This window comes from Grampus griseus, assembly GCF_964374135.1.
Source record: "Grampus griseus genome assembly, chromosome: 12".
Lineage (NCBI taxonomy): Eukaryota > Metazoa > Chordata > Mammalia > Artiodactyla > Delphinidae > Grampus > Grampus griseus.
Window position 1 is genome coordinate 5593361 of NC_139006.1, and position 13780 is coordinate 5607140.

General features: G+C 55.5%; 1 protein-coding gene across 22 annotated transcripts in view; it reads left to right on the forward strand.

Annotated features, from left to right (window-relative positions):
• Positions 1 to 13780, forward strand: part of NCOR2 (nuclear receptor corepressor 2) — a 222235-nt gene that overhangs the window by 36629 nt on the left and 171826 nt on the right. Inside the window, exon 1 of one of the 22 annotated variants that reach the window (XM_082667551.1) lies at positions 10436 to 10546. The exons of the other annotated variants lie outside the window; for them this stretch is intronic. The gene's annotated coding sequence lies outside the window, so the exon portion shown is untranslated. Of the gene's footprint in view, positions 1 to 10435; positions 10547 to 13780 lie in introns of those variants that run through there. 22 annotated transcript variants of the gene reach the window in all.

Below are 13780 nucleotides of genomic sequence, written 5' to 3' on the forward strand. Positions count from 1 at the left end.
AATGAAGTTAGTGGGGTGCCTAATTACATCAAATTCATAATTATGGATGGATGCCTGCCCGATAATTGTACTTGTTTTTAATCTTCAGCTCTGACATGTATCTCTTTCCGTCTGATAGGAATCCCTGCCCCCAGCTGGAGGGAGGAGGGAGGCGCTGCCTTTCTGGGCTCCCAGTGAGAGCTGGGTGGTGGTGGTCCCCCAGACACCAGGGATCCCGGTGGACTTGTGTCTTTATCCTGCAGTTGGGTTTCTAAACCTTTTGAAATTGCAGCAAATGACAGCAATAACAGTAACAGCGTTTATCACAGTAATCACGTTGCACTTTACCTGTTATAGTTTATATAATCTTCCAACCCCCCTGTGAAGTAGGGATCGTTGTCATTCCTACTTTACAGATGAAGAAACTGAGGAGCAAAGAGCTTAAGTGACTTGCCTGAGGTCACACAACCAGTGAGTTTCGAACCCAGTCTGTCTGCCCCAGAGCCCGCATCCTTCCAGGTCTTCTGACTTAGCCTCCAGGTCCTCTTGTGTGGGTTACCTGGAGCGCTGTCTCTGCTGAGCGTGTGCCCTTTGAGGGAGATGCTAACTTAGGGTGGCTCAAGGCACCCAGAGGCTTAAATGCTGAAAAGATCAGCTCATTCCTTCCAGGACTGCCGTAAATCCAAACAGAAACCATTCTGAACCATGAAATAAAATTTTGTTTCATTTAATGACAAAGCAAAAGCCCATTTGCAGAAATTAAAATAGCCTCTTTCTAGATCTTCTCTTTCTTTTTTTGTGACTTTGATTTGCTGTCTCTTTGGACACTCGTTGTCCTGCCTGTGATAATGATCGTTAGGCCCATTTTCCAGATGAGGAAGCTGAGGCTCAGTGAGGTGGAGGGACTTGAGTGAGGTCACACAGCAGGTGGGTGCTGGGGCCGGCATTCTAACCAGCTCTTACCACCTGGTTTGGGGCCACATCAGGTCCCCGGCATGGAGGGGTCTGCCTCTCCTGTCCGAGAAGTGAAGGGCCTGTGCATGCCAAAGGCTAGCTTCGCTGGGGTCCTTGCTGTGCTGGGTGGCCAGGAGACCAGCTGCACCCATATCATTTAGGGGACAGAAAGGATGGCAGTGGCTGGAGGGGCAGTATCGTTCTCACACGCCATCTACGCAGACCCCAGACCCCCAGCCAAAGTCACTGCCTCTTTCACGGTGTGCCCTGTGTCTCAGACATCTGACCCTGGCAGGGGCAGTGGGGCCTGAGCCCTTGGGATGCCCTTGGGATGCCCAGGCCTCCACCAGGAGTTGCCCCACTGCAGACTGCAGTGAGGGAGCATGTTTCACTTTCTGGGGTGCCCGATGGGGCCTGCATTTTTGGGAGTCAGCAGGGGCTGCAGCTTGGGCTGGTGTGGGGCATGTACACCCTTGTGCTGACATCAGTCTCATGGGGTTTGGGGGCTCTCCTGCCCCTCCCTGTAGCCTGGGACAGAGAGGAGAGTTGAGGACGGACTCACATGAGGAATTGTGTGTGTCCCTGTTGCTCCTGAGGGTTGGAGCAATCCGGGGAGGCTGCCTGGAAGAGCTGGAACAAGCACATTGAATGAATAATAACAAACATACCTTGTAGGAACTCCTGCGTAAAGCAGGCACAGAGCAAATACTGCATTTATTACCCAAGCCAACATTTCCTGACTTCTTGCTTGCCTTAGTGCTCTGTGAGAGTTTGCCATTATCATTATTATTAACCCTGTAATTTCTAATGATTCCTGCACATTTACTTTATGCCAGGCTGTGTTCTAAATGTATCATGTACATTCACTAATGTACTTCCTGAGGCAGCCCTACGAGGTAGGGGCTAGTATTATCATCCCCATTTTGTATGTAAGGATGCTGTGGGCGCAGAGAGGTTAAGTGGCTTCTCCAAGGTCACACAGCTGGCAGCTGGCAGAACTGGGATTTGAACCCAGGAAGCTTGACTCCACAGCACCTGCTGTTGATTATGGGGTCTGCAGGCACCACCTGCAGCCCCCCCTGAGCCTGGAGCCAGAATGAATCCCTTGGCAGCGCTGCACCGGCGGTGGGCCAGCCTCCCCGTGTAACATAGGGCCCTCAGGCATGCAACAGCTGCTCTGGGCTGGTCAGGACTGGTCAGGACATGAGGGTCTGCTTCCTGCCTCCTTGCAGCCAGCCTGGTGTCCCCATGGCCTCCTGGGAGTGGGGTGTGATACACAGCAAACAAGACACCAGGGCCTCGCCTTGTGGATCCCACAGACTGATGGGGAGATGGGCAGTACAATAAACAAACATGCTACTGCAAGGCAGGGAAATGCTGGTTGTGGAATAACGCAGGGTGGGGCGACCCTGCTTTCTGGGGGGCTCGTCTTAGGTAGAGGAATCAAGGGTGGTCTCTGAGGAGGTGGCAGTTGAACTGAGACCTGGACCATGAGAAGGAACCAGACCTATGCGAGGAAGAGGGATGAGCCAGCTAGGTGTGTGTGGGGGGGAACAGCATGTGCAAAGGCCCTGGGGTCATGATGTTTCAGGAACGTTGAGAGCCAGGGGCAGCAGGAGTAGTTCTCTGGATCTGAGGCTGTTCTATAGACCTCAGGGGTTGGGTCCTTTACCACATTTAAGGCAGAAATCAAGTTTAGTGGCTTTTGTTTCTCCCGTTTGTTCTTTTGCTGGTTGATTAATTTACATTTATTGGGCACTGGAATGTTCTGGATGTTTGTAGGCCGCTGGGGTCAGAGTGATGGAATTCAGGCATGGTTCGTGCCTTTGAGGAGTTTAGTGTCCAGAGGGAGAGGGTCAGTTAAGCAGTAAGGGTCATGTGGCCAGAGTTCAGGCTGTATCACTGGAGCGTAACAAGTTTCGAATTTGCCTGTGGTCAGGACGGGCTTCTTTGGACAAGTATCAATTGAGGCGAGACCTGAGGGTGATTAGTTAGGGCTCCTGAGTTGTGGTGGAGACACATTCAGGTTTAGGCCACAAGGAGGAACTGACGGGAGCTCCTAATGGCAAAGTCCAGGGTAGGACAAGTTCAGGCATGGCTGGATCCAGGGGCTCAAAGCACACCTTGGAGAGCTGGCTCTGTCTCAGCTCTGCTTCCTTCTGTGTGGGCCTTCTTCTCAGGCAGGTTCATGCCACCAGCACAGCAAGCCAGGGGGGAGGGAGAGTCACCTGCAGCCCCAAGAATGGCACTCGTTTCTCTTTGCCACTTCCTTGCCAAGTGAGGCCTTCAGTGGTTGTTCAGCTATTTTTAACACTGGGGGCGGGGGGTGGCCAAGGTGAGGGAAAGGAGTGTCCCAAACTCAGACGCAGTCTGAGGAAAAGGAATGAGGCAAAAGGGAGGGGTGGGGATTGTGGCTAACTGGCATGCTGGATATTCTGATTTTTTTTCAAGAGAAGCTGGAAATCTGGATTTTATAAGCAATGTCCTAATTTAAAAAAAAACGTTATGTGTGCCAGAAAGAGCTTCCCTGTTGGCCACAGCTGGCTGTCATCATTCTGTGGCCTCTGTTCTTAGCTGTGACTTTCATCTCAAAATATTTTGTCCTCCGTGATCTGGGCAAGACCGGTCCAGGGAATGTCACAGATGGTCCCAAGACTTGAGAATTCACGTTTAATGCCTCCAGAGAGACACCATTTCCAAAGGTGGAGGCCTGAGGCTGCAGAATTTCTCCCAGAGCCCTCCAGAGGAGCTCAGCGTGTTCTGAGAGATAGTAAACCCTAGTGGTTAGTGATGTAGATTTGGGCATCACCCCCCCCCCCGCCCCGTGTTCAAATCCTGACTTTGCCACTACTAGCTGTGTGTCCTCGGGCAAGTCACTTCACCTCTCTGTTCCTTCGGTTCCCCATCTGTAAAATGGGGATGATAACACCCCGTGGGATTGCTGTGAGGCATCGAGGAGCACACAGGTGTGACACCTGTTCCCCCCAGTGCCTGGCACATTGGGAGTGTGTGCCCCTGATCTGGGGTCATTTGTTCTTCCTGGGTTGGGTTCCGGCATCTGGCTGGTGGCGGCCAGGAGCTTTTCTGGACACCTCCTCCTTCCTCTGCTGCCCAGGCGTGGGCTCCCCTGCCCCAGCCATCGTTGCCAGTTGCTCTGTGCCCTTGGCTGCAGGATGGCACTGCCATTCGATGTGAGCAATTAGCCCTGCCTGCGGCCAGCTCACAGCTGCTGGGGGTGGGAGCGGCACCTTTTTAAAATAAAAAGAGGGACTTCCCTGGTGGTGCAGTGGTTAAGAATCCTCCCGCCAATGCAGGGAACATGGGTTCGAGGCCCGGTCTGGGAGGATCCCATGTGCCGCGGAGCAGCTAAGCCCGTGCGCCAGAACTACTGAGCCTGCGCTCTAGAGCCTGTGAGCCACAACTACTGAGCCCGCATGCCACAACTACTGAAGCCCGCACGCCTAGAGCCCGTGCTCCGCAACGAGAGAGGCCATCACGATGAGAAGCCCACGCACCGCAGTGAAGAGTAGCCCCCGCTCACCGCAACTAGAGAAAGCCTGCGCGCAGCCATAAATAAAAATAAATAAATAAATAAAAACAGCACATGGGAAGCCAGCCCTAAGGGACAGTTCACTACCTTTAGCCAAAACTGCCAAGGGGTTAACTGTGATGCTTTTGTGCCTGGAAGAAGTAATGAAGTGCAGTGCATTTGGTCTGGGGAAGTCTCCGTTCAGGGGCAAAGGCTCCCCATCAGGGAGGCCCCTTTCCTGCCAACTGCCTGTGAGTGGCTCATGGGTATGTCTTTCAGGGAAGGGGGTCTGGGTTCTTTGGGGTCTGTTCTTGTCTGGCTCAGGCTGGGAGAGGGCCAGCTGCAGGGGGCCCCCTGGGAGAGGGGATGGATGATTTCCTCGAGATGCTCAAACTTTTGCCCCTGCAGCTTCCAGCCTGGTCCCCTGGAATCAGTGTGGAAAGGAGAGGCGGAGATGAGGGATGTTTCCCGGCATTTGATGCTGCTGAATTGGGAGTCTTGATTGTGACAGTGGCTTGAGTTGTGGTCCCCCAAAGAAATATCCACTTGGAACGTGTGAATGTGACCTCATTTGGACAAAGGGTCTTTGCAGATGTGATCAAGTTGATGGTCTAAGATGAGATCATCCTAGATTCGGGTGGGCCCTGAATCTGATGACAAAAGTCCTTATAAGAGAAGACACACTGGGGAGCAGGCCATGTGAAGATAGAGGCAGAGAGGGGAGTGATGTGGCCACAAGCCAAGGAAGCCTGGTACCACCAGGAGCTGGAAGATGCAAGGAAGGATCCTCCCCAGGAGCCTTTGGGGGGAGCACAGCTCTGCTGACACCTTGATTTGGGGCAGCTGGCCTCCCGCACTGTGAAAGAACACCCTGCTCTTGCTTCAAGCTGTCCAGTCTGTAGTAATTTGTTTCAGCAGCCGTAGGAAACTAATGCAGTTGTGAATTTTATTTATTTATTTATTTTTTTAATTTTGTGTTTGTGGTTTTTTTTTGCGGTACGCGGGCCTCTCACCGTTGTGGCCTCTCCCGTTGTGGAGCACAGGCTCCGGACGCGCAGGCCCAGTGGCCATAACTCACGGGCCCAGCCACTCCGCGGCACGTGGGATCTTCCCGGACCGGGACACGAGCCTGCGTCCCCTGCATCGGCAGGCGGACTCTCAACCACTGCGCCACCAGGGAAGCCCTGAATTTTATTTTAATCACACGTAAAGATCTGTTTGTGGACTCTGAAGACCTACACGATCCCTGTAGGCTGACCTTCCCTGCCGTGCTGTGCCGGCAGCTGGCTGCTCCTGGAAACTCACCAAGTGCGATGCAGCCTTACCTGAGGGCCTTTGCCCTGGCTGTTTCCTTGGCTCAGATACTATTCTCTGAGAAGTTTCCACACCTGTCTCTCTTACTCCATCCAGCCCACTGTCGAGCCATCACCACCTCAGAAACCACCAGTCCATAGCTGCTGTCACTCCTTGAATTTCATCGCATCTTTATCTGTGGCTGAATTCCTCACGTTTCCCCAGGTTACCCCCACGAGGGCAGGGATCTTCGTCTTGTTCCTGCTTATTCTTTGTGCCCAATGCCTATCGCTGGCACTCCATAAATGTTCGCTGAATGCCTGATGTCTCCAGGCCTGAGGTCAGGGACTCTTAAAGGTAGACACGGCTTTCAGAAGATCAGTAAACTGGACTGGAATGGTGGCCATTCAACCAAACCAACGTTTTATTTATTTTGAATTGAGGCGAAATTCACATCACGTAAAATTAACCATTTGAAAGTGTACAGTTCATTGGGTTTTTTTAGTATGTAAACAAGGTTGGGACTTCCCTGGTGGCGCAGTGGTTAAGAATCCACCTGCCAACGCAGGGGACACGGGTTCGATCCCTGGTCTGGGAAGATTGCATGTGCGCCACAACTACTGAGCCTGCATGCTGCAACTACTGAAGCCTGCGCGCCTACAGCCCGTGCTCCGCAACAAGAGAAGCCACCGCGGTGTGAAGCCCGAGCACTGCAATAAAGAGTAGCCCCCGCTCGCTGCAACTAGGGAAAGCCCGTGCACAGCAACGAAGACCCAACACAGCCATAAATAAATAAATAAAGGGAAAGCCCGTGCACAGCAAAGAAGACCCAACACACCCATAAATAAATAAATAAATAATCAAACAAACAGACATTGTACAGGGACTTCCCTGGTGGTCCAGTGGTTAAGACTCTGCGCTTCCACTGCAGGGGGCACGGGTTCAATCCCTGGTCAGGGGACTAAGATCCTGCATGCCACGCGCATGGTGCAACCACAAAAACCCAAAGAAAACAAAAACAAAAAAACCAATGCTGTCAACCAACTCCTCTGTCTACTTCTAAAATATCTCCATCACCCCAAAAGGGGACTCTGAACCCAACAGCACTCACTGCCCATCCTGCCTCCTCGCAGCCCCTGGCAGCCACCAGTTGGCTTTGTCTCTCTGGATTTGCCAGTTCTGGACATTTCATACAAATGGGATCATACAAAACGTGACCTTTTGTGTCTGGCCTCTCGCACTTGCCATTGATGTTTTTGAGGTTTGTCCACGTGGTAGCATGAATCAGTACTTCATTCCTTTTTATGGCTGAAGAATCTCTCATTGTGCGGATGGACATCCACAGAATCATCTTGTAAGTGGCTTTTCAGATGAGGAAACCTAGGCTGCCCAGGGATGGGGTAGTCACCGCCCAAATCTGGGAGCACTGGGGTTCAGTAAAGGAGAGGAAGAGGTAAAAACACAGCTGGACGTTTCTAGCTCTTTCTCTCTTTCTCATCCCCCAGCCCCCACCCTGCTCCCAACGTTTTTTTTAAACTTAATTAATTAATTAAATTTTGGCTGCGTTGGGTCTTGGTCGCCGCGCGCGGGCTTTCTCTAGTTGCAGCGAGCGGGGGCTACTCTTCGTTGCGGTGCGCGGGCTTCACAGGCTCTAGGCGCGTGGGCCTCAGTAGTTGCAGCACGCGGGCTCAGTAGTTGTGGCTCGCGGGCTCTAGAGCGCAGGCTCAGTAGTTGTGGCGCACGGGCTTAGTTGCTCCGGAGCATGTGGGATCTTCCCAGACCAGGGCTCGAACCTGTGTCCTCTGCATTGGCAGGCGGATTCTTCACCACTGCGCCACCAGGGAAGTCCCCCTGCTTCCAACCTTATCTCGGAGCCTGGCCGGGTCAGGAGGCAGCCACGTGGGGAGGGAGTGAGTGGGGATCCCTTCCACCTGGAGCTGGATGCTGAGTGGGAGCTGTGACTGTGGGTCTCCTCTGGTCCCTTGAGCCCCCCCAGAGATGTAGTTTCTCTTAACCCTGACAGAGACAACAGGCAGGTGTGCCCCATTTCAGAGCTGAGCAGACTGATGTCTGCAGAGGCTGGGGGTCTTACCCAGGGCCACTTGGTCTAGGGACCCCTCCTGCCTCTTTTTGGGGACCCCATGCTTCTGTGGCCCCCATCACAGTGTATCCTGTAACGTCTTCACTTATCTTTCCCACCGTCCAAAGCTTTGCCCGAAGACAGGTTCCTAGAAGTACACGTTGGCGAATCTTGGTTTTTTTCAGAGCACCGAGGGGTGCTCACCCTCAGAGACGTGGGGGACGAGGCCTTCTTTGGCTAAGCAGACGACCACACACTAACTTATTCCGAATGTGAACTTGGTTTTGGTGACTGGCTCTGCCTAGAGTGGGCTGCCAGGGGCTGTTTCTGGTTTTTGATGGTTTGCCATCCTCATAGAGTCACTCAGCAAACCATTTGCTACCCAGCTTCTTGGAGGAGAGACACAAAAAGTGACCCCGGAATGACACAGCCCAGCGTCCAACCTGCCCAAAGCATAAATAGCTCTGGTGGGGTTGTGGATGTGTTACTGCTGATTCCAGGGCTGGCCTCTGAGGAAGTCTGGGTGCAGGTCTGTGTCCAAAGAAACAGAAAAGAACAAAAGGAACCCGTGTGTTCTGAGCCTGCTGCTTTGGGCCCCGCCGCCTGCCCGTGTTTTGGTGGGGCCGGTTTGACCCGTTCCTGAGCTTCATGGCCTCCTGGCAGTCAGGGTGAAAGTTGACGGGTGGGATCTTTGGTCTAAAAATAATAGCTTTTGGTCGCTCACGTCTTTCTGTGCCTTGTTTTCCTCACCTGTAAAAGAAGGCAGATCTGTAGAATTCTTCCATAATACTCTGGGAGAGGCTGGAGGATGAGCTGATGAAAGTCAGCACACATGTGGCCTCCACGGGGGCCTCTTCACAGGTCACCTAGTGGCCATTCCAGTCCCCCGGCCAGTTCAGTGGCCAAGGACCTTTGTCACATACAAATGTGATCTGCCCCAAACACTCTATGAATCCCTGCTGACTATACCCAATGGCAGGGTTGATGCAAGCCAGATTTGCCTGGTTCAAACCTCAGCTCAGCCACTTTCCAGCTGTGTGACCTTGGGCAAGCCACTTGACCTCTCTGGGCCTGTTTCCTTCTTTGTATATTGGGTGCCCCTGCCTTTTGTTGTGCTGTCCTGAGGACAGATGGGTTAACATGTGAAGTGCTTACACAGCGCTGGACACACAGTACGTGTTACCGTTAACTGTCATTGTCATTATTATTCTGGGGAGGGTCTCCAGTCCACGGAGTTCCGTGATTTGCCCAGAGTTCTCATGCTGTTCCTCCCCCACTCCTCTCCCATCGCTCCCTGACCTTGACTTCTAACGCTCTCCCCGCTTCACCACTGCACTCTGCCACACCATTTTTCTCTGTGCTTTTGCAAGACACCGAACTCCATCCGGCCTCCAGACCTTTGCAGTTGCTGTGCCTTCCGCCTGTGCTGCCCGTGCCCGCATCTGTATCCCGTGGGACCCCTCGGCATCGCTCAGGATGCCGTCTCAGGCAAACAGCATTGGGCCCAACTCCTGGTTGCTGGGGGCAGGGGAGCGAGCCTGGAGATCCCTCTGGAGCTTCCCCTGACACCTCATCGCTGGCGCCCGGAGCGCTGGGGGAGCAGAGCAGAGCCTGCCCGGCTGCAGATGGGAAACTGACACCCAGAGAAGCTCAGACCTGTCTCTGAGTCACACAGCTAGTTGCAGCCAAAGTTCAGACCCCTGGCTGACCACCAAGCCGTCCATTTTGGACTGTGTGCGTGTGTGTGTGTGTGTGTGTGACTGTCTTTTTTTACCCTCTGGGCCTGTCACTGGTACAACCCTGGTTCAGAATACCAATGTGAGGGGGTCATGTTTGCTTTTCCTGAGATGACAAGGGCAGAAATATATTAAAGACAGAGCCTGCCCAGTGGCCATGTCACCCTGGAGACTGGAGGGCCGGGAAGGGACGGGGCAGCGGCTTGGGTTCACGCCGGGTCCAGGCTGGGCCGGCCATGCTGCCCTCTGGGTGGACGGTCCGGCTGGGAGGAGACGGGTTAAGGAGGAGACGCTGGCCTGGAGCTCGCTTTCGCCTGCGAGCGGTGAACAGTGAGGTTTTTCTACCGAGCTATAAAAAGGCCTCCCCGTGTTTCAGCTCCCGGAGTGTCGGCTGGAAGCCCGCCAGGGTTACCATGGCGATGAGGAATTATTACTTACTGCCAAGGCTAGGAGAAAAAGCTCGTACTTTTGGCTTCCCAACGAGAGGAGTGGACTTATGTAATTCCCTGTGTTTATAGGCCCGGAGGGGCAGGAGGCAAGCAGGGATCCTGGGGCCCAGCGCCGCGCTTTCACCCTGCTGTGGGTCGGGTGGTCCCGTGGGTGGTCCCTGGGGGACCTCTGCCCGCCCCGTCTAAGGGGGGCACCGGGCCGGGGGCCTGGGGGGCCGGGCCGGCTGCAGGGCCCCCCCCAGCCGGGGCGGGAGCCCGCAGTCTCGCGGGAAGGCGGCACCGCTGCTCGGCGGGGCCGCCCCTCTCCCGGGTCAGCCCTGGAGGAAGGATGGGTTTGAGGTTGGCCGCGGCGTGTCCTCTGGAAGCCAGCAGGACAGTGTGTGTGTCTGGACTCCGCTGACCCACGTGCTGGCGCCTTCTACTTCTCTTTCTTTTTCTTTTCTTTTTGTTTTTTCTGTTTTTGTGGGAGAGTTCCTTCAAGTTGTGTTTGGAGCTGACGTGAGCGAGAGGCCGGTCATGTGCTCGGGTAAGAGAAGTTTCCGGGCTTGGCAGTGGGCAGGGAGATGTGGTGTGACCCGGCCGCCCGGCGGGGGGAGAGGGGGCAGAGATCGGGGGCCACAGATCGCAGGAGGACCGGGACCTGCGCCGGAGACCCCATTTGGTGGCCGATGGGCTTGTGCTCTGACGCCCCAGTTCTGCCCCGGCAGGTGGGCGATGGCTGGGGCACGGTGGTCCCTGACGCCTTATCAGAGTTGCTGAAGCCCCAGAAAGGGTGCTGGGCAGGCAGGTGGCCCGGGAGGATGGGAGCGATGCGTGGGGGGCACAGTGCTGCTTTCCTGGAGCCCCCGTACTGTGCGCGTCCCTGCGGGGGAGCGGGCAGGGCCAGGGATGTGGTGCTCCTGGCGTCTGTTCATCGGTGTTGGCCCCGGGGGGTGGGTTGGGGGCCTGGGGATTTGGGGGGCCGGTGCCTCAGTGGCCATGGAGCAAGGGGGGGGCAGGTGCAGGCAGCGCTGCGGCTGCCCCGGCGCCCGGCTCCCACCGCGGTGGCTCTTGGCTGGGCGCCCGTGTCTGGTTTGAAATCAGCGCCACTGGCCCAGGCTTGCCCAGGGACCTGGCAGCGAGGAGCTGGGATAAACACTGGAAAGTTGGAAGGGCTTCCCGAGCTCACAAGGAGCCCTCAGTTGCAAGCGGAGGGGATGAGGGAGTGATTTGTCCTGAGGTCTGGGTGCGCCGGGGCCGTCGGGAGGCAGCGGGACGTCTCGTGGGGCATGTGAGCACAGGCCGGGGAGGGCTGGGTTCCCAGACGGCGTGGCTTGGTTGCCACGGACCTGGGTTTGAATCCTGGTTCTGTCCCTTTGTACATTGGGCCTCCCCTGTGCGAACCTCAGTTTCCTTGCCTGTCAAATGGGGCAGTAATAGGGGCCACACAGGCGTGAGGATGAGGTGGGGGGAGGGATGCAGGCTCCTGGTTCGCTCTGTGGCCAGACTGCCTGGGTTCACATCCCGGCTGTGTGACCTTGAACAAGTCACTTCACAGCTCTGAGCCTCGGTTTCCCCATCTGGCAAATGGATACTTCATCTGTCTCCACCCCTAAGTTGTTGAATGGTGTTAAGGGGGCTAATGAATGGTCCCTGCTCCACCCCTCACAGACAGGGTGACCTTGGACAGGTCGTGGAGCCCCATGGAGCCTCAGTTCTCCTGTCCATTCAGGGAGAGCAGCCCACACATTGCCTTGGAGAAAGCCGTGACACACCTGCAGGGGCCTCAGGTGGGCAGGTGTGGGGAGGCTCCGTCAGTGTAGACCACAAGCTTGCATTAAGTTAGTTACATCTTGGTCTCCATCGGTTTTTCTTTTCTTCCCTGTTGAGAGCCCTCCTATTTTATAGAAGTGAAACTCCAGCGACGTGAGAAGGGTCCCTCCCCAGCCCCAGCCTCGATCTGCATTTGGACCTGGGCTGCGGTCCCTGGGGCTTCCCCAGCGCGTGCCTATTTCTGCCCTGTCCCTCACCAAGCCTGGGCCAGGCACCCCGACGGTGCCTGGCATGGCTGGGGGCCGGGTGCACGGGGCTGGCTCTCCCGCCAAGGGTGGCAACTGTCCTGTGTTTGTAAGTGACACCGGATGCTGGGCCAGTGGCTGGCTCGGGGCCTCTTCTCTGAGGCCAGCAGGAACCAGTGGGGAATTCCCTGGTGTCCAGGCTGCCCACTCCAGCTGCCTGCTGTCCCACTGTCCTCAGGCCTCTCCTGGGGACCTCGGGAAAGGCCTGTGCAGCAGAGGATCCCACGCATGTCCCTTTGCTGCCCCCAAGCCCTCAGTGCCCACCTGGGTCAGCCACAGAGCTATGTTGTTGCCACCACTACCCTGCCCTGAGGGTCTTGGGGACTCGATCCCCCATCCACAGAGAAAGACAGTCACATGTGGTGGCTCAGACCAGAGGTCGCAGAGGAGACCCTTGCGGTGGAACTGTCCTGCATTGTTGGTGGTGGCTACACGAATCTATACTGAGATAACAGTGCATAGATCTACACACACACACACACACGCACACACACACACACTCACAAGTGAGCACATGTAAACCCCCGAGATCTGAATAAGGCCAGTGGCATCAGTGTCAGTTTCCTGGTTGCAGCTATCGTAAGGATGATACCGTTGGGGGGAGCTGGCTAAAGGGTCCACGGGATCCAGCTGTGTTATTTCTTACAGCTGCATGTGATCTAAAAAGAAAGAGAGCACAGGCTCTGGGGCCTGGCTGTCCTGGGTTTGATCCCAGTGTGCTCCTTTGTAGCTGTGTGAATTACAGCAGTTGGCTTAACCCTGCAGTGCCTCAGTATTCCTCATCTGTAAAAGGGGGGTCGTGTTTGGTACCTCACAGGGCTGGCACGAAGATTAGATGTGTTGATTCATGCTAAGTGCCTAGGAAGGTGCTGGCACGTGCTGAGGGGGAGGGGTGCTGTCACTGGTACTATTATAACCCTGATGTGATGGCTGTAGTTTGCCCCGCGCTATCTCATTTCATACCGAAATCAGCCACGGGAAGGGAGCGTGCTGTATGAGCCCCACTTCTCAGAGGATGACACTGAGGCTTGGGTCAGGTGACCCACTCAAGGGCACACAGTTTGTAAGGGCTGGAGCTGGGACTCAAACCCCAAGCCAGAGCCTGTGTGTGGAGGTTCTTCGCTGGGTGACCCTGGGGAGGTTGTTTGCCCTCTCTGAGCCTCGGTCCCCTCCTTCTTCTCTCCCCACTTGTCAGCTAGACAGGGCGCTGGGCTCATGACCTGTGAAAGCCAGAAAGCCTAGACTCTGGGCCCCTTCCCTCACTTCCTGGGCCCACCCAGAGCTCACACGTCTCAGTCACCTCCTCTGAGGCCTGTCTTTGCAGCCCCAAGGTGGGACTTGTTCTCAGCTCTGTCTGTGGGCTCACTCCTGGGGCGGCTGACCTCGCCTTTACTCTGAGCACTTTGACCTCCTTGCTCTGTCCTGTGGGTGCAGCCGTACCTCCTGCTGTTCCCTGTGGTAGGTACTGGTTTCCCTCGGACTCCTTCCTGCCTCTAGCAGTGGTGAGAAGGCCTTTGGGGTGTAACCAGCTAACCCTAGAGTGAGCTGGGTTATCTCCGTCGGCACTCAGCGTGAGAAGAGCATCTCTGTCCGGCCGAAGCTGACCCGAGGGTAGACGCTTCTCCAGGGGCTCCTGGGAGAGGGTCAGCAGATGGTTGTGCCCCTTAGAGCCGGCTGGTAGCTGAGCGTGGGCCCTTGGGCAT